Source organism: Castor canadensis, chromosome 13, assembly GCF_047511655.1.
Source record: "Castor canadensis chromosome 13, mCasCan1.hap1v2, whole genome shotgun sequence".
NCBI lineage: Eukaryota > Metazoa > Chordata > Mammalia > Rodentia > Castoridae > Castor > Castor canadensis.
This window is the reverse complement of record NC_133398.1, coordinates 104,741,686-104,765,667: the sequence shown is the minus strand read 5'-3', so window position 1 is coordinate 104,765,667 and position 23,982 is coordinate 104,741,686. Positions and strand designations below refer to the sequence as shown.

Sequence of the window (23,982 nt, the reverse complement as noted above, 5' to 3'; positions counted from 1 at the left end):
CATCTTTAGGTCTATGATCCATTTTTGTTAATTTTGTGAAAGGTGAAAGGTCTATGGCTAGATTCTTCTTTTTCTCTTTTTGCATGTGGCTGTCCAGTTGTTCCTGCCCCATTTGTGAAAGGACTATTCTTTCTCCACTGAATTACCTTTGCTCCCTCCTTAAACACTATATTTTTATTGGTCTACTTTGGGGCTCTCTATTTTATACCAATGATCTATTACTATTCTTTGATCAATACCAGACTATCTTTGATTACCAGAGCTTAAAAAAGTAAGTTTTGAAGTTGGGTTGTGTCTTTCATTCTTCTTCGGTATTATGTTGGTATTATTTGGTATTCTGTGTCTGTTGCCATTCCTTATGATCTTTAGATAAGTATATTGATATCCACAAAGTAATTTGCTGAGATTTTTATTGGAATTTCACTGAATCTACAGACCACATTGGGAAGAACTCACATTTTAGCAATATTGAAACACGAGATATATCTCTACTTATGTAGGTCTTTGATTCCTTTTATCAGACTTTTATAGTTTTCCTTCATGTAGGTCTTATACCTATTTTATTAGGTTTATACCTAAGCCTTTTGTTTTTGGTGCTAATGTAAGTGATGTTTTATTTTTAATTTCAAATTTTACCTGTTTGTTGCTGGTATAGGAAGGCAGTTGACTTTTGTGTATTGAACTTACATCCTGCAGCCTTCCTGCAGTGGTTTACTAGTTCCAAGAGGTTTTCTGTTAATTCTTTGAGATTTTCTACTGAAAAATTGGTGTTTGTGACCAAAGACAGTATTATTCCTTCCTTCCCAATCCATATACTTTTTATATTCCTTTTCTTGTCTTAGTGAATCATCTAGGATTTCCAGTACACAGTAGAATAGAAGTGATAAGAGAGGACATCCTTGTCTTGTTCCCAATTTTAGGGGGACAGCATTGAGTTTCCTATCATTGATTATAATGTTGACTATAGGTTTTTCGCAGGCATTCTTATCAATTTGAGGATGTTTTCCTAGTTTGCCAGTTTCCTAGGTGCTAAATTTTGCTAGATATTTTTTCTTCATCTACTGATATGATCATATATTTTTTCCTTCCTTAGTCTGTTTATTTGATGTATTACATTAATTGGTTTTGAAATGAAGCAGCCTTGCATACCTGAAATAAATCTCACTTGGTTATGGTGGTACATAACTCTTTCTATACTGTGAGGTCCTTTGTAGAGGACCTCTGCATCTATGTTCATGAGAAATACTGGCCTATAGTTTTCCTGTCTTATAGTGTTTTTACCTGGTTTGGGTATTGAAGTAATTTGGCCTCAGAGGATGAGATGAGAGAAGTGTTCCCTCTGCTTTATTTTTTGGAACAAATTACAGAAAATTGACATCATTTATTCCTCAATGTTCATTATAATTCACCTATGAACTCATCTGAGCCTAGTGCTTTCTGTTCTGGAAGATAATCATTCATTCAACTTCTTTAGTAGATGTAGAGCTATTTAGATTATCTATTTCTCCTGGTGTGAGTATTGGTATGTTGTATCTTTTTAGGAATTGAGCCTTTTCATATGAGCTTTTAAATCTGTGAGCATACTCACCACTGACGAATGGATTAAGAAAATGTGGTATCTATACACAATGGAATTTTATGCAGCCATGAAGAAGAACGAAATGTTCTCATTCGCTGGTAAATGGATGGAATTGGAGAACACCATTCTGAGTGAGGTTAGCCTGGCCCAGAAGACCAAAAATCATCTGTTCTCCCTCATATGTGGACATTAGATCAAGGGCAAACACAACAAGGGGATTGGAATATGAGCACATGATAAAAGCGAGAGCACACAAGGGAGGGGTGAGGATAGGTAAGACACCTAAAAAACTAGCTAGCATTTGTTGCCCTTAACGCAGAGAAGCTAAAGCAGATACCTTAAAAGCAACTGAGGCCAATAGGAAAAGGGGAACAGGTACTAGAGAAAAGGTTAGTTCAAGAAGAATTAACCTAGAAGGTAACACCCACGCACAGGAAATCAATGTGAGTCAATGCCCTGTATAGCTATCCTTATCTCAACCAGCAAAAACCCTTGTTCCTTCCTATTATTGCTTATACTCTCTCTACAACAAAATTAGAAATAAGGGCAAAATAGTTTCTGCTGGGTATTGGGACGGGGAGAGGGAGGGGGCGGGCTGGGTGGTAAGGGAGGGGGTGGGGGCAGGGGGGAGAAATGAACCAAGCCTTGTATGCACATATGAATAATAAAAGAAAAAGGAAAAAAAATAAATAAATCTGTGAGCATAGAACTGTCCATACTATTGCTTTACTTCCTTTTAAATGATCAAATGGCTATTTGATCAGTAATGGTGCTCCCTCTTTCATTTCTGATACTAGTAATTTATATCTTGTCTTTTGTTCTTACTTTAGCCTGGATTAAGTAATTTAGAGATTATTTTTACATATTTGCAAAGATATCTTCATTTGTTGCAGCTCTGGCTCCCCCTCAGTCTCTCTGAACCCTGTGACTCTGCTCTTCATTTCTGTGCAAATTAGCACTTTGTACTAATGAGAGGCTTGTGGTTTGGTGACTTTAAGGTGCTGACAAGGACAATATCATAATACATTACATCTGTGCAGGTAGATGAGATAAGAAAATGTGTTGAAAGCTGTTGAGAAATGGGGAGTGGGAGAGAAGGGGTAAGGGAGAGTAATGGAAGGGGCTGAACTGACCAAAGTATAACCACAGTGGGGACACCTCAAGAAACCCCTTTGAACATTGACTTAAGCTTAATAACGAAAGACAGGACTGTAAAACTGGTGCAGTGTGGAGGTGGTGCTGGTGGGAGGGGGAGGGGAATGAAGGAGATTAAGGTGAGGGAACTAATTTGATGGACTTCATACACCTATACGAATAGAACAATGAAGCCTCTGGAGTTGCTTGAAGTGGGGTGGGAGGAGGGCTGGGGGAAAGATGGTGAGGTTGATCTAATCAATGTACAATGTAAGCCTATTTGGAATTGTCACAATGCACAAAGAATATATCCTAATTTAAAAAAGACAGAAGCTGACAGGCTCACACTGGTGACTCATTTGAGCATTGGGATGGCAATACCTCCATAAACCTTTCATGTTTCCATACTCAAAAGTTAAAAATAATCATAGTGGGAAAGAGATTATTGGCTAGAAGGGTAAAATGGAATGTGTGGATGAAGCTAACTCACTACAGTGTAATGAAAGAGAACAAGGGAGTGTTTCTTGGGGCAATGAGAAGATGGTTTATGGATGTTCCCTCAACACTGATGGACCTCTGGGAACAGACACAGGAGCTGAACAGAAAATAAAATGCTACACAGTCCCCAAAACATTTTAAGGAGTCATCTCTCTTTTTCACTGAATCTTTTCATTCCAAAGATAAAGCTGTGGCATAAAGTTACATGAGCAAGTATTTGAAAGAACTTAAATATCTATTAGTTTATCATCAAAAACACCACCAACAACAAATGTTGATGAGGATGTGGGAGGGTGGAAGGAACCCTCATACACTGCTGGTGGGAATGCAAGCTAGTACAACCACTCTGGAAAACAATATGGAGGCTTCTTAAAAATCTAAACCTAGATCTGCCATACGATCCAGCAATCCCACCCCTAGGGATATACCCAAAGGAATGCGACTCAGGTTACTCCAGAGGCACCTGCACACCCATGTTCATTTTGGCACTATTCACAATAGCTAAGTTATGGAAACAGCCACGATGCCCCACCACTGATGAATGGATTAAGAAAAGGTGGTATTTATACACAATGGAATTTTACTCAGCCACGAAGAAGAATGAAATTTTGTCATTCACAAGTAAATGGATGGAGCTGGAGAACATCATCTTCAGTGAAGTTAGCCAGGCTCAGAAGACCAAAAATCATATGTTCTCCCTTAAATGTGGACTTTAGACCTAAAACAAATGCAGTAACATTATTGGACATGGATCACACGCTAAGGAGAGAACACATACAGGAGGAATAGGGAAAGGTAGGAAACCCAAAACTTGAAAGTGTTTGATGTGCCCACTGTAAAGGAGCTTAAAATGACAGTGGTCACTACAGGAAGGTGACGGGGAAGTACTGAAGAGGTCAGGTAGAGATGAATCAGTTCGGGTTGTGATACACATGTGCATGGAAGCAATGCTAGGAATCTCTCTGTATAGCTATCCTTATCTCAATTAGCAAAAAAGCTATGTCTTTCTTATTATTGCTTATGTCTACTCAACAAAATTGGAGAAGAGGGCAGAACAGATTCTGCCTGGAAGCGAGGGGGATGAGGTGGAGAAGAAGGGGGCCGGGGGCAGGGAGGAGAGATGGCCCAAATAATGTATGCACATATGAATAAATTTTAAAAAATTAAGCATCGAAAAAAAAAGGAGCAGCTATATTCAAACCATAGCAGAGACAGAAGCCGCTCCAGGAGTAACATGGAGCACCTCAGGGCACAAGCACACTGCTTTGGGCGTGGATTCTGGCACAGAGCACCAGGGACATGGGCGTTTCTCAGGTTTTCCATGGAACACAGCTCAGCTGTGGGGTAGAGAGGACCAAATGGCAACCTGTGCCATTCAGGCCATTCAGGACTTGCAACATGGGCTCACAGCAAGAAAGGATTCACCCTGTTGTGTGTGCCAGGGGGCCACACTGGCAGTATAGCAGTAGACAAGTGACTTATTCCACAAAAACTCTGAGGCAAGGAATTAAATAAGAAAGCCAAAGTACACGAACAGGAGTGGATTTGTTTCTGAGTAAATGTAAAACAATTCTGGGTTTCCCAGGAATATCTAAGATAATTTTCTTTTTAAAAACTTTTGAACACCAACTTTCTATTTCGTTATTGTGGTAAAATACACATACCATAAAATAAAGCATTTAACCAGTTTAAAGTACGAATAATAAATAAATATCTATTAGTAACATATGGTCCATATATTACTAATATTTATATGGAAATGGCCATATAAGATTTATATGAAAATGGTTACAACATTTCATTAATATTATAAGGATTTCATTGATTAGGATAATATAATGCCTACTTAACACAATCAGAACTGAATTTATTGATCAAATATATGTACTAAATTTTGTCTTCCAAAATCTTAAAAGTTAATACATAGTGAAAGCTTACTACCTCATTATTTTGCCACTATTAACTTAAGGTGACTCTGCTGCAGTTCAGGGAGCATTCACTTCTTTATCTTCATCTGTCACATTTTTCTGCCTGGATCAAAACAAGCACATAAGTCTCAACTACAGAATAATACTTTCTTACATAGTCTTTTATACTCTTGAAAATGACTTAAAGACTTCATTAGCTGTGCAATGAAATATCCTTATTTCTGACGCTTGAAGAAAATTAAAACTCAGAGCTTTTAAGCAAATTTGCTGAGGGTCACAGAAGTCATTTGAACCAGAATTAGAATCCTTAATCCTCACTGACTACAAGTTTTTCTTACCCTTTAATACTGCCAGCAGTGAAATTCAAGGAAGATTCTACTCTCCTAGGAATCAAAGAATTGGGAGGCATTTGCAGATTAGCTAATTAAATTCATTCATTTTACAATGAGGAAATCAAGATCTATCTATGCAAATGAAATTCTTGCCTGGTGTCCTGAATTTCATCAATGGCTTGTCCACCATATTGCGATCTCTGTAACAATTTAAATATGAGGTATTACTAAAGTGCACATTATTACTCCCCTAATCAATGTTGATTATTTGAAAACTAATTATCTAATTTAAGCCTCTTACTTCACCTTTGTAATCACTACTAGTGTTTTGTTGGCTTTTTTTTAATAAGATCATGTATTAAGCAAAATTAGCCAGACTTAGACAAGTAACACATATTTTCTCTTAAATACGGGATCTGGAGGGAAGAAAAGGCAGGGGATTGAAGGAGGACTACTGGAAACAGGAAGGGAATGGGTGAAGACAAAGCAGTGTAAGAGGGAGTGTTAGGAAGTGAACATGATACAAGTAGGTTATTTTATGCATGTGTTAAAATGTCACAATGAAATCCATTATTTCATACAATTAATACATGCTAAAATATTTTTACTGGCATCATTTTAAAAAAGATATTACATACATTCTTATAAAGTTCTTGATTTAGTGAAATCAAGAATAATAAATATGGTGAGTGAAAGAAAAACAACAACAAATGAGAGGGTAAGGTTATTAGATGCTAATAAGAAATTTTGTGGCTGGCAAATGGCTCAAGTTGTAGAGTCCCTGCTCAGCAAGCATGAGGCCCTGAGTTCAAACCCCAGTACCGCCAAAAAAAAAAAAGTGGTTGTGGGAGACTTTAACACCCCATTATCATCAATAGATAGGTCATCCAAACAAAAAATCAATAAAGATATCCAAGATCTAAAATATACAATAGATCAAATGGACCTAGTTGATATCTACAGAACATTTCATCCAACCTCTACACAATATACATTCTTCTCAGCAGCCCACGGAACCTTCTCCAAAATACATCATATCCTAGGGCATAAACCAAGCCTCAGTAAATATAAGAAAATAGAAATTATACCACGCATTCTAACTGATCACAATGCAATAAAACTAGAACTCAACAACAAAAATAAAGACAAAAACATGCAAACAACTGGAAACTGAATAACTCACTGCTTAATGAACAATGGGTCATTGATGAAATAAAAGAGGAAATTAAAAAGTTCCTGGAAGTCAATGAAAATGAAAACACAACCACCAGAACCTATGGGACACAGCAAAGGCAGTCCTGAGAGAAAACTTTATAGTCATGAGTACATATATTAAAAAGACTGAAAGATCTCAAATGAATGACCTAATGATATATCTCAAACTCCTAGAAAAACAAGAACAAGCAAACCCCAAAACAAACTGAAGGAGAGAAATAATAAAAATAAGAGCTGAAATCAATGAAATAGAAACCAAAAAAACCATACAAAGAATTAATGAAACAAAAAGTTGGTTCCTTGAAAAAATAAAGAAGATCGATAGACTCCTGGCAAACCTGACTAAAATGAGGAGATAAAAAACCCAAATTAGTAAAATCAGTAATACAAAAGGGGAGATACCAACAAACACCATGGAAGTCCAGGAAATCATCAGAGACTACTTTGAGAACCTATATTCAAATAAATTTGAAAATCTTAAAGAAATGGACAGATTTTAGATACTTATGATCATCCAAAACTGAACCAAGAGGACATTAATCACCTGAATAGATCTATAACACAAAATGAAATTGAAGCAGCAATCAAGTTTCCCTAAAAAAGAAAAGTCCAGGACTTGATGGATTCTCTGCTGAATTCTATCAGACCTTTAAAGAAGAATTAATACCAACCCTCCTTAAACTGTTCCATGAAATAGAAAGGGAAGGAAAACTGCCTAACACATTTTATGAAGATAGTATTACACTTATCCCAAAACCAGGCAAAGACACCTCCACAAGGGAGAACTATAGGCCAATCTCCTTAATGAACATTGATGCAAAAATCCTCAACAAAATAATGGCAAAACGAATTCAACAACACATCAAAAAGTTTATTCACCACGACCAAGTAGGCTTCATTCCAGGAATGCGGGGGTGGTTCAATATACGAAAGTCAATAAATCATATTAACAGAAGCAAAGACAAAAACCACTTGATCATCTCAATAGATGCAGAAAAAGACTTTGATAAGATCCAACACCATTTCATGATAAAAGCTCTAAGAAAACAAGAAATAGAAGGAAAGTACCTCAACATTATAAAAGCTATATATGAGAAACCTACAGCCAGCATTATACTTAATGGTGAAAAAATGAAACCATTCCCTCTAAAATCAGGAACAAGACAAAGATGCCCACTATCTCCACTCCTATTCAACATAGTACTGGAATTCCTAGCCAGAGCAATTAGGCAAGAAGAAGGAATAAAAGGAATTCAAATAGGTAAAGAAACTGTCAAAATATCCCTATTTGCAGACAATAAGATCCTATACCTTAAAGACCCAAAAAACTCTACTCAAAAGTTCTAGACACCATCAACAGCTATAACAAGGTAGCAGGATATAAAATGAACATAGAAAAATCATTAGCATTTCTATATACTAATAATGAACAAACTGAGAAAGAATATATGAAAACAATTTCATTTACAATACCCTCAAAAAAAAATCAAATACCCATGTGTAAACTTAACAAAGGATGTGAACAACCTCTACAAGAACTATAAACTTCTGAACAAAGAGATTGAGGAAGACTATAGAAAGTGGAGAGATCTCCCATACTCATGGATTGGTAGAATCAACATAGTGAAAATGTCTATACTCCCCAAAGCAATCTATATGTTTAATGCAATTCCCATCAAAATCCCAGTGACATTCATCAAAGAGATTCAAAAATCAACCATTGAATTTATTTGGAAACACAAGATGCCACGAATAGCCAAGGCAAGACTCAGTCAAAAGAACAATGCTGGAAGTATCACAATACCTGACTTCAAACTATATTACAAAGCAATAGCAATAAAAACAGCATGGTACTGGCACAAAACCAGACATGAAGACCAGTGGAACAGAATAGAGGACCCAGATATGAAGCCACACAACTATAAGCAACTTGTCTTTGACAAAGGTGCTAAAAATATACCATGGAGAAAAGACAGCCTCTTCAACAAAAACTGCTGGGAAAACTGGTTAGCAGTCTGCAAAAAACTGAAACTGGTATCACGCTATACCAGTATTAACTCAAAATGGAACAAGGATCTTAATATCAGACCCCAAACTCTAAAGTTGGTACAGAAAAGAGGAGGAAATACTTTGGAACTAATAGGTATAGGCAAGGATTTTCTCAATGGAACCCCAGCAGCTCAGCAACTAAGAGATAGCATAGATAAATGGGACTTCATAAAACTAAAAAGTTTCTGCTCAACAAAAGAAATGGTCTCTAAACTGAAGAGAACACCCACAGAGTGGGAGAAAATATTTGCCAGCTACACATCAGACAAAGGACTGATAACCAAAATATATAGGGAACTTAAAAAACTAAAATCTCCCAAAATTAATGAATCAATAAAGAAATGGGCAAGTGAACTAAACAGAACTTTCTCAAAAGAAGAAATTCAAATGACCAAAAACCACATGAAAAAATGCTCACCATCCCCAGGAATAAAAGAAATGCAAATTAAAACCTCACTAAGATTCCACCTCACCCCTGTTAGAATAGCCATCATTAGCAACACCACTAACAACAGGGGTTGGCAAAGATGGGGGGAAAAAGGAACCCTCTTACACTGTTGGTGGGAATGCAAACTAGTACAACCACTCGAAAAAAATTTGGAGGCTTCTTAAAAATCCAAACATAGATCTGCCATACGATCCAGCAATCCCACCCCTAGGGATATACCCAAAGGAATGTGACTCAGGTTACTCCAGAGGCACCTGCACACCCATGTTTATTGCAGCACTATTCACAATAGTCAAGTTATGGAAACAGCCAAGATGCCACACTAGTGATGAATGGACTAAGAAAATGTGGTTTCTATACACCATGAATTTTATGCAGCCATGAAGAAGAATGAAATGTTATCATTCGCAGGTAAATGGATGGAACAGGAGAACATCACTCTGAGTGAGGTTAGCCTGGCCCAAAAGACCAAAAATTGTATGTTCTGCCTCAACACGATGCAGGCCCATAGCTAATACAATACTGGAAGCTTTTTCTCTATGATCTGAGACATGTGACTACTTCTAGTTCACATACTACTGGAATTCTTAGCCAGAGCAATTAGGCAAAGGAAAGAATAAAGGAAGTCAAAGTGGAAGGGAAGAAGTCAAATCTTCCTTGTTTCCAGGTGACATGATCCTATACATAGAAAGCTCCAGATTCCACCAGAAACTGTTAGAATTCATAAACAAATTTGGTAAGTTTACAGGATGCAACACCAACATACAAAAATCAGTGGTATTTGTATCCATCAATAGCGAACTCTCTGAAAAAACAAACCAAGAATACCATCCCATTTACAATATCTACCAGAAAATAAAATAACCTAGGAACAAATTTAACCAAACAGGCAAAGGATCTCTAAAATAAAAACCATAAAATATTGATGAAGGAAATTGAAGAGAAAAATAAATATAAAGGCATCTGTGTGCATGGATTAGAAGAATGAATATTGTTAAAACGACCATACTAACTAACCAAAGCAACCTACAGATCCAACTGCCAATGACATTCTTCACAGAAATAGGAAAAGCAATGTTAGGACTGGGTGTTAGCTGAGTGGGAGAGACTTGCCTAGCGGGTGGTATGGGGTTCTGAGTTTTTAATCTTAAAAATTCATATTGAACCTTAAAGACCCTAAGTAGGCAAAGCAATCTTGGGCAAAATAGCAAAGGTGGAGGCATCACAAGACTCAAAATATACTACAAAACTGTTATGGTCAAAACAGCATGGTACAGGCATAAAAAGACATGGAGACATATGGATCCAAAATAAATCCACACTATCTTTCACGACATTTGATCAAGCAAGGATTTTTTGTATAAGTCTCAAAAAATCAAGGCAACAAAAGCAGAAATAGAAAAAAATGATTTTAACGTCAAGTTAAAAAAAAAGAAAAAACAAACAAACAGAAAAGAAACTTGTGTGCAGCCAAGGAAATAATCATTGGTGTGAAGAGACAATTCCAGAATGGAAAAAATACTTTCAACAATATGTCTGATAAAAGGCTACTGCACAAGAAACTCAACTCGAGAGCAAACGAACAGTTCAATTAAAAAATGGGCAGAGGCCCTGAACAGAAATTTCTCAAAAGAAGACCAACTAGTATATGAAAAACATTCAACATTTCCAACCACTAGGAAAATGCAAATTAAAGCCACAATATTGCTTTACCTGTTAGGATGGGGATTTGTTAAGGACAAAAGATAACTAGTGTTGGCAAGAACGTGGAGAAAAGGGATGCTTATACACTATTGGTGGGAACCTAAATTGGTACAGCCATTATGGAAAATGGTATGGAAGTTCCTCAAAAAATTAAAAATATGGCTGAGGCCATAGTTCAAGCAGTAGTGTGACTACCTAGTAAGTGTGAGGCCATGAATTTAACCCCTAGTACTACAAAAAAACTAAAACTAAAAATAGAACTACCAAATGACCCACATATCCAAAGGAAAAGCAATCAGCATGCTGGAAGACATGCCATGTTCACTGCAGCACTTTTACAGTAGCCAAGACGGGGAATAAACCTAAAATGCCCACCAACAGACATGCACAGTGGAGTACTATTAAGGTGTAAAGAGATGAAATTCTATTATTTGCAACAACATGGGTGAACCTAGAGGACAGTGTGCAAAGTGAAATAACCCAAGTGCAGAGATACAAATAACGTGATCTCTCTTATGCATGAACTCTATGAAAGTCAATCTCATAGAGCCTGAGAGTAGAACAATGGTTACCAGAGGCTGGGGGGAGTTAGTCAACAGGTACAAACTTTCACTTAGAAGAAATAAGTTCTGGAGCTCTACTGTATAAAAGGGTGACTGTGATCCACAATCATGTAGTGTATACTTCAAAACTATTAGAAGAAAGCTGGGTGCTGGTGGCTCACACCTGTCATCCTAGCTACTCAGGAGACAGAGATCAGAAGGATGTGGTTCGAAGCCAGCCTGGGCAAAAAAGCTCACACTATCTCAAAAAACCCTTCACAAATAATAGGGCTAGTGGAATGGCTCAAGGCGAAGGCCCTGAGTTCAAACCCCAGGAATGCAAAATAAATAAATAAAAACAAAAAACCTGTTAGAAGAGAGGATTTTGAATATTTCTTCACAAACGACAAATGTCTGAAATGATAGATATGCTAATTTACCCTGATTTGGTTGTTAAGCAATGTGTATGCATACTGAAATATCACAGGGTAACCCATAAATTTGTAAAATTATTATCTGTCAATTAAAAACATTTTAAAAAAACCTTTTTAAAAACAGTATATGTCAAAAAATAAAAATTAGGGTTGGGGATGTAGCTCAGTGGTTAAGTGTTTGCCTGGAATGCACTAGGCTGTGGGTTCGATCTGCAATACCACAAAATAAAATAAAATACAATAAAATAAAATTACATTTCTTCTTAGAAAGGCAAGTCAGAGATAGAAAGTAATGCAAAACATATATGTAACAGAAGCTCTAATCTTCAACTCAATAACAGAAAAAGAGCAGGGCACCGATGGCTCACACCTATAATCCTACATACTCAGGAGGCAAAGATCAGAAGGATAGCAAATCAAAGCCAGCCCAGGCGAATATTGTTGAGACCCTATCTCAAACATTATCCAACCAAAAAAGGGCTGGTGGAATGGCTCAAGTGGTAGAGGGTGTGCTTAGCAAGTGTGAAGCCCTGAGTTCAAACTCCAGGACCACCAAGAAAAAAAAGAAAAAAGAAAAAAGAAATCCCCAAACCAAAAACAACAAAATATGATCTGAAGATTTGGTCAAACCCTTTATTACTGGCTTTGAAATGACGAGAAAAAAATACATTTAAGGTTCAACATTGTTACTCAGTACGAAATGCAAATTAAAACCAAGAAAAATGCAACTGGATACCAACCAGAATAGTTAAAAATAATGACTCGCCAAGCAGGGTGCCTGTGGCTCATGCCCATAATCCTAGCTACACAGAAGGATTGTGGTTCAAAGGCAGCCAATGCAAAGCTTGAGAGACCTTATCTCGAAAATACCTATCACCAAAAAAGGGCTGGTGGATGGGTCAGGTGGTAGAGCACCTGCCTAGCAAGTGTGAGGCCCTGAATGCAAACCCCAGTACTGGGAAAAAAAAAAAAAAGACTCACCAAATGTTGGTAACAAAGACATCTTTGGCCAGTTTGGAAACGTTCAGCAGCTTCTTAAAATATTACATATAGAATTACCAGAAGACCCAACAAGTCTATTCCTCAGAATTTACTCAGGAAAAATGAGGAAAAGGGTTAATCGGAAAGCCTCATGCTTGCCAGACAAGCGCTCTATCACCTGAGCTAAACACGGAGCCAGCCTTTTTGTTTCCATTTTGTAGCTGAGAAAGGATCTCCACTTTGCACAGGCCTGGAACTAAAATCTTCCCTGGAAGTGGTGGGATGATCCCTCCTTAACATACTTTTCTACTTTTTGTTTTCCTACTGTGCAATCCACTTCAGTGGCAGCAGCCCGCAGGCAGCGGTCAGGCAATGGGCCCAGCCACAGCTGGCCCTGGCATGGACACTGTGACAGGCTACTACAGTAATATGCCTTCTTCCTGAAAGGCAATCTAGCAGGGTACTCTTAAAAGGTAATCTTCTGGGGATAGGTAAGACACCTAAAAAACTAGCTAGCATTTGTTGCCCTTAATGCAGAGAAACTAAAGCAGATACCTTAAAGCAACTGAGGCCAATAGGAAAAGGGGACCAGGAACTAGAGAAAAGGTTAGATTAAAAAGAATTAACCTAGAAGGTAACACCCACGCACAGGAAATCAATGTGAGTCAATGCCCTGTATAGCTATCCTTATCTCAACCAGCAAAACCCCTTGTTCCTTCCTATTATTGCTTATACTCTCTCTACAACAAAATTAGAGATAAGGGCAAAATAGTTTCTGCTGGGTATTGAGTGGGGCAGCAGGAGGGGGTGGAGTGGGTGGTAAGGGAGGGGGTGGGGGCAGGGGGGAGAAATAAACCAAGCCTTGTATGCACATATGAATAATAAAAGAAAAATGAAAAAAAAAAGGTAATCTTCTGACAGAGTTAAGCTTGGTTTACAGACAGATAGGTTTTAACTTTGTAACTCTGGCCTGTCAAGATGCTACAGGAGTACAACTTCTGTTCTAAGACGCCAACTGTCACTCTAACCATGGACTCTAGGTAAACTGAGCTTCAGGGCTAAGTTGGTTCAACTTGACTAAAAAACACTTGTTCTTTACCCGGACCTTTCCCTCTCTGTGAGATCACACTGACTATGGGACAAGCCCTTCCCCCTTTTCCTCCTAAAGAGAGATCAAAGTACAGCATGATTCATCAACTATAGTTATGCAGTTCATTCAGAGGCAAAGGCAAAAACCGTGAACATGAGAATGCCCAGCCAAAAAGCAGAAACTAGAGCAGAAGGGATCAGAGTGGCTATTAATGTTTCCTATACTTCCACTAGGTGGTGATACTAGACATCTTTGGACACTGGATCTGCTTATATTCAGCTAACACTAACAGTATTTCTTTCACGCACAGCATGTGATTACTTTTTTTTTTTTTAACCTATATGCTTTAGGTAATCCTGATGGAATGCATGTATCAATCCAATGATAGATGGCCAACCCAGATGGCAGAGATTCCCAAATCCCTCAAGACTGAGGAATGAAAAAGAAAAATCTTGAGGACTAGGCAAGAGGAGAATGTAACAGGGTCCTTGGGTAGAGGAGCCCTAAAGGAAATGCCACGCTGGCAGGAAAATGACCCGCTCCAAGCTCTAGCTTCTGGCTCACAGTGCCAGGAGGAAGACGTATCTCCCAATTCTAGTAACTTGGGCCCATAGATCAATTGACATGCAAATTTCCCGGCTTTTGCTTCACTGTTATGAGCAAGGTGGAGATGGACCGAGAATTTCTCTCTCTCCTATTTTGGCCAAAACTATAAATAAATTTGTTCTCTATTTTAAAAAAAAAGAAAGAAAAATGAAAACACATGGTCACAAAGATTTGTATGTGAGTATCCATAGCAGCTTTATTCACAATAGACCCAACCTGGGGAAAAAACCCATGTGTCTACCAACTGGTAAAGGATAACAAAGTGTGGTATATGCACACAAAGGAGTACTCAGCAGAAAAAGCTACTAGTACACACAAACACATAAATGAGTCTCAAAAACATTACACTAGGTAAAAGAAGCCATACAAAAGGTGTATGTGTAGCTTATGATTCCATTTACATAAAATTTAGTGAGAAGGTAAAACTAGTGCAACAAGGAGCAGATCGGAAGTTGCCAGGGGCCGTGGGGGGAGCAGTGAAGGAAGAGGACTCCCTGCAAAGGGCTACAAGGAGTCTTTGCACTGACAAAAATATTCCGAGTCTTGATTTTGATGGAGGTAATCAACTGATTGCCTTGTACATTGGTATATTGGTACTTGATGTTCAATTGGTTTTCTGTTAACTCTATCTCAACAGAGGTGATCAATATTTTAAAAGGAAAAAACAGTATTTCACTATAGCGGGAGTCACATAACATGATCAGCTCACCCATGGAGACGAGGTGGCTGTAGTTCTCCAGCATCACGTCTCTGTACAGGGTCCTCTGAGCAGGGTCCATGTGCCGCCACTCCTCCTGTGTGACTTCCACAGTCATGTCGTTGAGTGACACCGACGCCTGTAACACCACACTTCTAATCAACTTGAGGGTTCAGAATCAGGGGCAGGAACATATTTTTGGAAACTAACTTATTTTGTTCATTGTTGAGGTATTAAAATAAAGTGCTTATAAAGGATGCCTATCATTGCCCTAAACCTGTCTTATACTTTAGGGTTATATAATTAGTACAAATTTTATTTTCATGCTGATTTATTTGTATTTATTTTTAAAAAGTAAAATTATACACTTATTGGCATTTAATATACTGAGGAAGCTAAGTGCTTTGTTTTTTAGGTAAAATTATTATAGAGAGGATTCCTATATACATTTCCAGTGAACCAAAGGATTATGCCGAATAATCTCTCTGGCACACACCCCAACCTAGGTTAGGTTAACGAGGAACCCCTGAAAATACACATGTAAGGCTGAGCGGTATGACACACAACCAGATACACATTTTAGGAGGAAAACTCTAACAAAATGATCCTGAGACAGGATAGCCAGGGTAAGGTGACAGAGAAATTAGAAAATATATTTTAAAAAATCAAGCCTGTTCAGGAGCTGAGACAGAACCAGGAAATACAGTGGAAAAATCACGACAACAGCAAAGAATTGAATCAACTGTTCAAGAATGTGCAGACCAGCATTCTTTCCACCAGCCCTCTTCCCTTTTAGGTGTTAAATGAGATACGCTGCCCTTGCAGAAGTAATTAGGCCTGGGAATAGAAGTGCCTGTTTTTTAATAAATCTGTGAACACATAAAAAAAGAGACACCCATGTCATAAGACCCTTTGTAAGGCCAACCCAGACCCCTTGAGTGACAGAATCAAAACAGGGCAACTGGGGGGTTTCTAGGTAACCATATATCAGGCGACCAGCTCTGAACTGGACACCCCCAGCACAGTTAAGGGACATAAATATCCCGGAATGAAGGCTGCCCATTGAGCCCTCTGCTCCCTGCTTCTGACAGCTTGTCAGTGGTGCTGCTAGCCTACTCGCCCTTTCCTTGTACCCTGCTTTGTCTTCCTACACTAAATAAATATTTGGTGGCTTGCTACCTTGTGTACCTCCTTCATAGATTACTTTGAGATTCATTTTGTCATTATTCCAAGGTCCTAGGGAGTCTTAGTGGCCTCAGAAAATTGAGAGTTCTGCTCTTCTATTGGGGAAAAATCCTCTCTTCCAAGTACACTACTGGTGAGAGATCTTGTGCATTTTAGCATCTTTAGCAGTATCCTCGCCTTCTGTCTCTTAGAGGCCAGTAGCATCCTCAACTGTGATAATCAAAAACCTCTCCAGATACTGTAGAGTGTCTCCCAGGAAGTAGAATGATCCACAGTTAGGAGACATGGCTCTATATCAACAGTGGAGTTAAGCAGCAAAACAGAGGACCTAATTTTTTGGGGGGGTGGTAGGACTGAGGTTTGAACTCATGGCTTCAAACTTGTAAATCAAGTGCTGTACCACATGAGCCACATCTCCAATCTGTTTTGCTCTGCTTTCTTTGGAGATGAGGGAGTAGGGGGGAGGGTCTCTTGAACTATTTGCCTGGGCTAGCCTTGAATCACAATCCTCCACATCTCAGCCTTACAAGTAGCTAGGATTATGTCTGTAAGCCACTGGGCTGGCACAAAGGATCCAATTTAAGAAAAACAATAAAAATTTTTTTAAAAATGGGAAGCTAATCTTTATAGGAAACAAACTGGTCATTTTCTTGCATATCTATACACAGAGATGCTGCATGAGCAACTGGGTACAGAGTGATGATACCTTACACAGAGACTGGACAAGTTAATGAGTAAGAAGCTGACTAAAGGGTCACAGTAAGGCAGATGTTCTTCATTTCCACTCAAAATACTCATACAACACACAGAAGCACTTATCTACTCCACTTTTGGCTACGCCTTCTTGGAACACACAAGGGAGGTCTAAAATGAAAATACTGATCTAGGAAACACTAGTTGTTAAGATGGTAACTGAAGTCATCAGAGGACATAGAAACTGAGAAAAGACCAAATACAAAATTCAAGGAAATGGTACTTAAGAGGTGAGGGCAAAGAAACATAGGACATGAAGGCTGGGAACAAATTTCTAAATGGTAGAAAGAGAACTCAAGAGATTACTCTACAGGCAACTAAGAGACAAAGAACTATAAGCACAGATTCCTGGAGGTCAAGATGACACACTGAGCACACACACTTATACCCCTGCCTCCTAAAACACACTTAGGTAAAATATAACACCCACTACAAGTGTGTGACAAAAAGGGAAATATAGGGGAGCATCTCAGCAGAAGATTGGACAATTCAAACAAACTCTGGAAGACTGAGAGCAAGAAAGTATTACATAAGAAAACCAGAGCAATGGTTGTTCCTGTGGGCAAGAGTGACAGGGAGCTGCTGAGAGCCCAGACAAATGCCCAAGCCCAGACTGTGTGAAGACCCAGGGGAGGTCCTTACTTTGTGTCCACCTCACAGACATCTTCAGGAAATCTTCTTGAGAGGAGCTCTCTACCTATGGTCATAAAAATGATTTAGGAGCTCAGGGCTGCCAAAGGCAGAAGCAGAGAGCTATTCTTGTATTTTAAGTTTCATATACTTCTATAGGTGATGACAAAGTGTAAGATTTCATTTTCTGATTGTTGATGGACTATGAATATTATTTATTTTATACTGGTCTTGCATCCAGGTAACGGGTAATAGCTTACCTATACATTAACAGTTTACTTGTAAATTCTAATAGTTTACCTGTACATTTTTCTGGGTTTTCGATATATGGCATCATGTCACCTCTAAAAAATGTGAGTTTTTATTTCTTCCTTTCTAAACCTTGGGACTTTCAACCCTGTGATATTTGCATCCTACCTTTCCTCACTGGGTTGAGATGTTACTTGTATCCTAATTAAGAAACTGTAGAGGGCTGGAGGTGTGACTCAAGTGGTAGGACGCCTTCCTAGCAAGCACAAAGCCCTGACCTTAGGCCCCAGTACCACCAAAAAACAAAAAAGAGACATAAAAAGTATTTGTGTCTACTTATGACTTTCTTTTCTGTTCCCTAGGTCAGTGCATTTCATGGACCAAGACCAAACTGCTTTAACTATTGAGGGCTTATAAAAAATTTCAGTATCTAGTAGGTCAGCTCCCTAACACTAGCTGTTAGTCAATGTTTCCTGTTTATGTATTCATGCTTAGTTTTCCCTAGGAATTTTTGAGTCCAAATAAGCAAATGGATCAATACATATATGAAAAGGAAAACATGATGAAGTTACTTAGATTTGAGTCATGGAAGTTTGAGTTCATTAGAAATCAGTATTATTCACCACAGTAACAGAGAAAGAGAAATATGACACAATCACATACAGTAAAGGATTCTGATGAAAGTTAATACCTATAATGATGAATTCTTAACATACTAAGAAGGGCTCATTCATAATTTGATGCAAAAAGCTATCCTGAAAAAACCCTACTATAACATTATCCTTTATACTTAATATGCAAAACTTTCCCCGTGAGAGTAGAAATCCTATATTGGAAAGTTTGACCAGTGGTGCAAAGAAAGAACAAGAAATAAAATTTATAAGACAGACCTATACCTCATACTATAGAGCAGTATGAAATTAAAATATACTCAAAATGAAATAAAATCAACCATGTTTTACAGGTTCTAAAAGGAAATGCCCAAAAAGACTCAGAATCCAGGAATCATAAAAGAAAACAAACTGCAGCCGGGCGCTGGTGGCTCATGCCTGTAATCCTAGCTATTCGGTAGGCAGAGTTCAGGAGGATCGCAGTTAGAAGCCAGCCCCGGGCAATTAATTCCGCAAGACCCTATCTCGAAAATACCTAACACAAAAAAGAGCTGGTGGAGTGGCTCAAGGTGTAGGCCCTGAGTTCAAACCCCAGTACTGCAAAAAAAAAAAAAAAAAAAAAAACTGCTAAAATCTGACAACACAAAAATTGATGTCTTATGGCAAAAAGTAATTAAGATGGCAAAAAAAAAAGGTCCTAGAAAATTGTGCAACTTATGTAATAGAAAAAGAGCTCCAATGATGTACTGGACAAGATCTTTAAAGATCTGCACATCAATTAAAAAGGGACAAAGGATACACAGTTCAATAAAAAAGACATACAAATAAGCCACAGATTAAAAAAAAAGTGTTCTGCCTCACCATAAAAAGCTTATAAAATCAGGTGGAGATGTTTTTTAATATCATTGGTAAAATTTTAAAACTTTGACACGGCTGTGGGGAAAACTCCCACACTTATACTGCTGCCTCTGCCTTAAAAGACACTAAAAAGTCTGATGACTTCAATGTAACTGTTAACACACCTAAAATTGTTTCCTGCTAGAATCAGGATTATTGAAATAGCTTCCACCATTGGTCCTGCCACCACCATCTCATTGGAGTCTAGCTTCAAAGGGTAGAGAGACTAAGTCCTTTCAGTTCTTAAAACTATCCTTTTTTATGCCTGGTGCTGGTGGCCCAAGTGTGTAATCCTAGCTACTCAAGAGGCAGAAATCAGGAGGATCACACTTCAAAGCCAGCCCAGGCAAATAGTTCTGCAAGACCTTATCTCAAAAAAACCTTCACAAAAATAGGCCTGCTATAGTAGCTCAAGGTGAAGGCCCTGAGTTCAAGCCCAGTACCACAAAAAACAAATGAACAAAGTTATCTTTCTCACCAAACCCTCTATTTCACCGAACTAAAAAGAGATGCTGTGTTCATGAGCTGGAAGCCCAATGTGACCAAGATGCTAATTCTCTCCAAACTAATCTACACTATCCTTCACTCTATAGTCTCTACAGATTAAATGCAGTCAAAATCAAAATCTCAGTGAGTCTTTAAAAAACTAAACAACTTTCTATAAAGAAGCAAAGGTGAAGATCCAGAAGAATTTGAATAACGAACAAAGTTGGAAAACCACATTACTGATTTCAACACTTGTGTAAAGAGATACTCATCATTGCAGTGTGGTATTAGCAGCAAGACAAACATTTCATCACAAGTAAAGGGAATCCAGAAACAGACCCATATGTATGTAGTAAACCGATGTCCCATAGTGGCACCAAGATAATTCAAGGGAGAAAGTATATTACTTTCACCAAATGGTGCTGACAGATGGGTGTGCAGAGGCAGAGAGTACATATATGACAAGTGCGTATGTAGGCAAAAAATTGCTAAGATTCTCACCCTAAAATTCTAGGTTTCAGATTGGGCCAACTAAAGTATATTTTGTACCTTTCTGATCAGCAATTTTTATGCTAAAATAGTGCTCAAAAGCTGATCAAAAAAGGAATTATCAGGCCAGGAGCAGTGCCTCATGCCCATAGTCCCAACTACTCAGAAGGAAGAGATCAAGAAGATCCAGTCCATGACCGCCTCAGCAAAAAGTTAGTGAGACCCCCATCTCAATCAGTAAGCCTAGCACAGTAGTGCATCTCTGAGATCCCAGCCATTCAGGAGGCCATAGGTAGAAGGATCCAAGTCTGAGGCTGGCCCCAGGCAAAGATGTGAGACTCTACCTGAAAAATAACTAACACAAAAAAGGCCTGGGGGAAATGCTCAAGTGGTAGACTGTCTGCCTAGCAAGTGCAAGGTTCTGAGTTCAAACCCCAATACTGCCAAGAAAAAATTAAAAAATTATCAATATAGCAGAGGGAATAAAGCCTTTGAAGTTCTAACGGAAGTCTACTGAAGAGCTCAAGAAAATATATTTTTAAATGCAAGTAAAAATTAACAATTTTCTATAAAAATGTAGTCACAAAAATTGCATTAATATAAACACAAACTGAGTATAGGGTTATGATAATTAATAAATGATTAATAAATTGGCTTCATAATCAAATCATCCTACAAAAAGTCTTCAAAAGGTCCAAAATCACATGTAGGTGAAAATCTGCATGTAACATTTTTTCTCATTCTAAGTTATTAGAAAAGAAAAAAGAGGAGCAAGAAAGTATTCCCTTTGCATTTTAATGAGACTGTAACCATGGTAACATAATTGGACAGGGAAACAGAAAGAACAGTATGTTCTAACTTGTGAATACAGAAATAAAAATCCTAGATAAATGTAGTAGCAAAAGCCTTAGAAAAGAGGTGAGTGCAAAATACCACACTTATTGGCAACTAGGGTCTCTACAGTAATTCAAGGTAATACTAGAAAATCCATATGTTAGATTCATGTATACGTCACTATGCACAGACTAAAGTTAACAGCTATAACTTTAGGCCAAGAGCTAAACGAAAGGTATTCAATACAATTCAATTCACATTCATGAAATTTTAGTAAACTGGTAAGTGGATGAACTTATTTACCCTAACAAAGGTTATCTATCAAGAGCAGAGAGCAAACCTCAGAGCTCATGGGGAAACTGTACATTTTCCCTCAAGACTGACTTGATCTTCTTCTATGTCTCCTTTTCCATTTAATGCAAAGACCCTTCCAAGCCTCGTAGATCCACTACAAAGTGGGATAGAAATAAAGAGCTCACCTGAGGTAGCTTCATTTTCTGTGGCTCTTGGGGAGTGCACAGAACAGTGACAGCTCAGCTGGGGAGATAGGAGGACGGGGTCACAAGATGAGCCAGCCTCACAACTCCTAGGTTCACTTCCCCAAATCTCACAGACCCAGCTGCAGAGTGGCTCTGAAGAAAGAGAGCCTTTTAGGCCTTGAAAAGGCCTGAGAAACACATTCAAGTAGCCTATTCATCGCTATGTAACTCTGAAATGCTCATGGGCTTAAATCTTCTATTTTTCACTAAATGGACATAAACTTTTCGAGATTGATTTAACAAAAATACACGTTCTCCTAGACATAAAGACAAAGGAATAGTTTGATTAAAGTTTACCAAAGAATTAAACACTATGCTTTCACTAAAAATAACTTACAGAAAAATACTCCATGTGCATCACTTATCTATTTCTCTTTTAAATGTTTACTTCCTGGTATAGAAAATCCACAGAAAGCCTAGTGAAAGAAATGTGGTGCTTTAAGGCAAGGACTTTGTTTTAATTAGATGTGTCTCAAAAAGCCCTTTTGGTAAGATCCATTTGGTGACTCACCTGTGAGACAGTAACAGCACTGTGGTTTCCTCCTGTCTCCAATTGGGTATCACTTGGAAAGTCACTGAGTCTTTAATATCCAGTTTTTAAAATTTCCTAGAATCAAAAATAAGTTTAGAAAACGTACATGTAACATCATTGTGGGATTCTCTGAAGTCAAGATGAACTTATCACTAGTGTCTCAGGTGGTGATACCATGTGTGAGAGCAGAGCAGCACCTCTAAAGAATAAAAAAAGGGAGTGATGCCATCAAGGAACAGGAGGATAATGGAATTTTCTTATCTATGTACTCCTTACCTGCAGACCAGCCTCATGAGCTCTGCAATGAAGTGGTCTTTCCTGGGCAATCTGCCCTGGGCCTTCCCAGCTCATGCCTCTATTCTCAAAGCTGGCCCAAACTTCCCATTGTCCAACTGCCTGCAGTATATTCTAGGAGTGGCAATGTCTCTAAGTGTGGATCTTCCAGGGCAGGAGGATCAAGAACTGCTTCTGACCACGCCAATCTAGGACCTGCTTCTTTCTGAACTCTTGTCTCTGCTCTGAAGCTCTGGAGAGGGGTCTACAGTCAAAGAAAGGGTTTTTTTGTTTGTTTGTCTGTTTGTTTGTTTTGGCAGAGCTGGGGTTTAGAAGTCAGGACTTCAGCTTGCTCAAAGGTCCTCTAGCCACTCCACCAGCCTTTTTTTTTGTGATGGGTTTTTTTCAAGATAGGGTCTTGCAAACTATTTGCCCAAGCTAGCTTCGAACTGGGATCCTCCTGATCTGTGCCTCCTGAGTAGTTAGGATTACAGGCATGAGCCACTGTGCCCAGCTCAAAGAGAAGTTCTTTTCCAGGTAAAACTCCTATGCACAGAGGCCCCCCTGCTCCTTCTTCACAAGAGTTGCTGTGTTTCAAAGTGCTGGGGCCTGAATCTGAAAAACAAACTCTTTTTAGTGGCAAAATCTGACTCTTGGAATTCATTATATCAGACCCAGAAGAGAGACAGCCTAAGGACAAAAGAGCCAGGAGCCTGTCTGACCCAAGGGATCTGAAGAGGCACTAGAAACTCAAAATACATGTGACACACGCTAAGATTCCATCACTTCCCAATGTACCGTTGTGTATTTGGGGACAGGTCAACTCAATGCTGGCTTTAGGCAGATGTGCTATCAGCTAGTCCTGAGACTAGAAACAAATCACACCTGCTCTTGAATCAGAGCTCGGTCACCTCCAGCTTGTGGCCTGACAAGGCTCCACCAACCTGAGCCTGTTATTTTTAATGGAAATGGTTATGCCGACCTCAGAGTGATGTGATGTCTACATGACTCATCCAACGTAAAACAACAAGGTGTCTTCTAAACATAACAGCCGCTGTCACTTGCTCAGGGCTTAGTAACCTACTCTTGGTTGCTTATTCACAGGTTATGACATCTAAGTTTCAAAACACCACAAGGTGGTCATTATCGATATCCTCATGTTCACACGAGAAACCAGACTCTTGCCAGGTCACCCTGCTTACAGGTGACAGAGCTGTCCACCGCACCTACAGACCTACGGGTGAGCCCCATCCTGACGCCCACAGAG

The 23,982-nt window shown here is 38.6% G+C and overlaps 1 long non-coding RNA gene across 1 annotated transcript; it reads right to left on the bottom strand.

Annotated features, from left to right (window-relative positions):
- Positions 1–2,256: 2,256 nt before the first annotated feature.
- On the bottom strand, positions 2,257–22,105 carry LOC141415698 (uncharacterized). Its single transcript, XR_012440661.1, has 4 exons — positions 21,851–22,105; positions 15,250–15,376; positions 5,153–5,242; positions 2,257–3,929 (listed from the first exon to the last, which is right to left on the bottom strand). It is a non-coding gene; the product is annotated as an uncharacterized lncRNA (long non-coding RNA).
- Between the last annotated feature and the right edge of the window lie 1,877 nt (positions 22,106–23,982).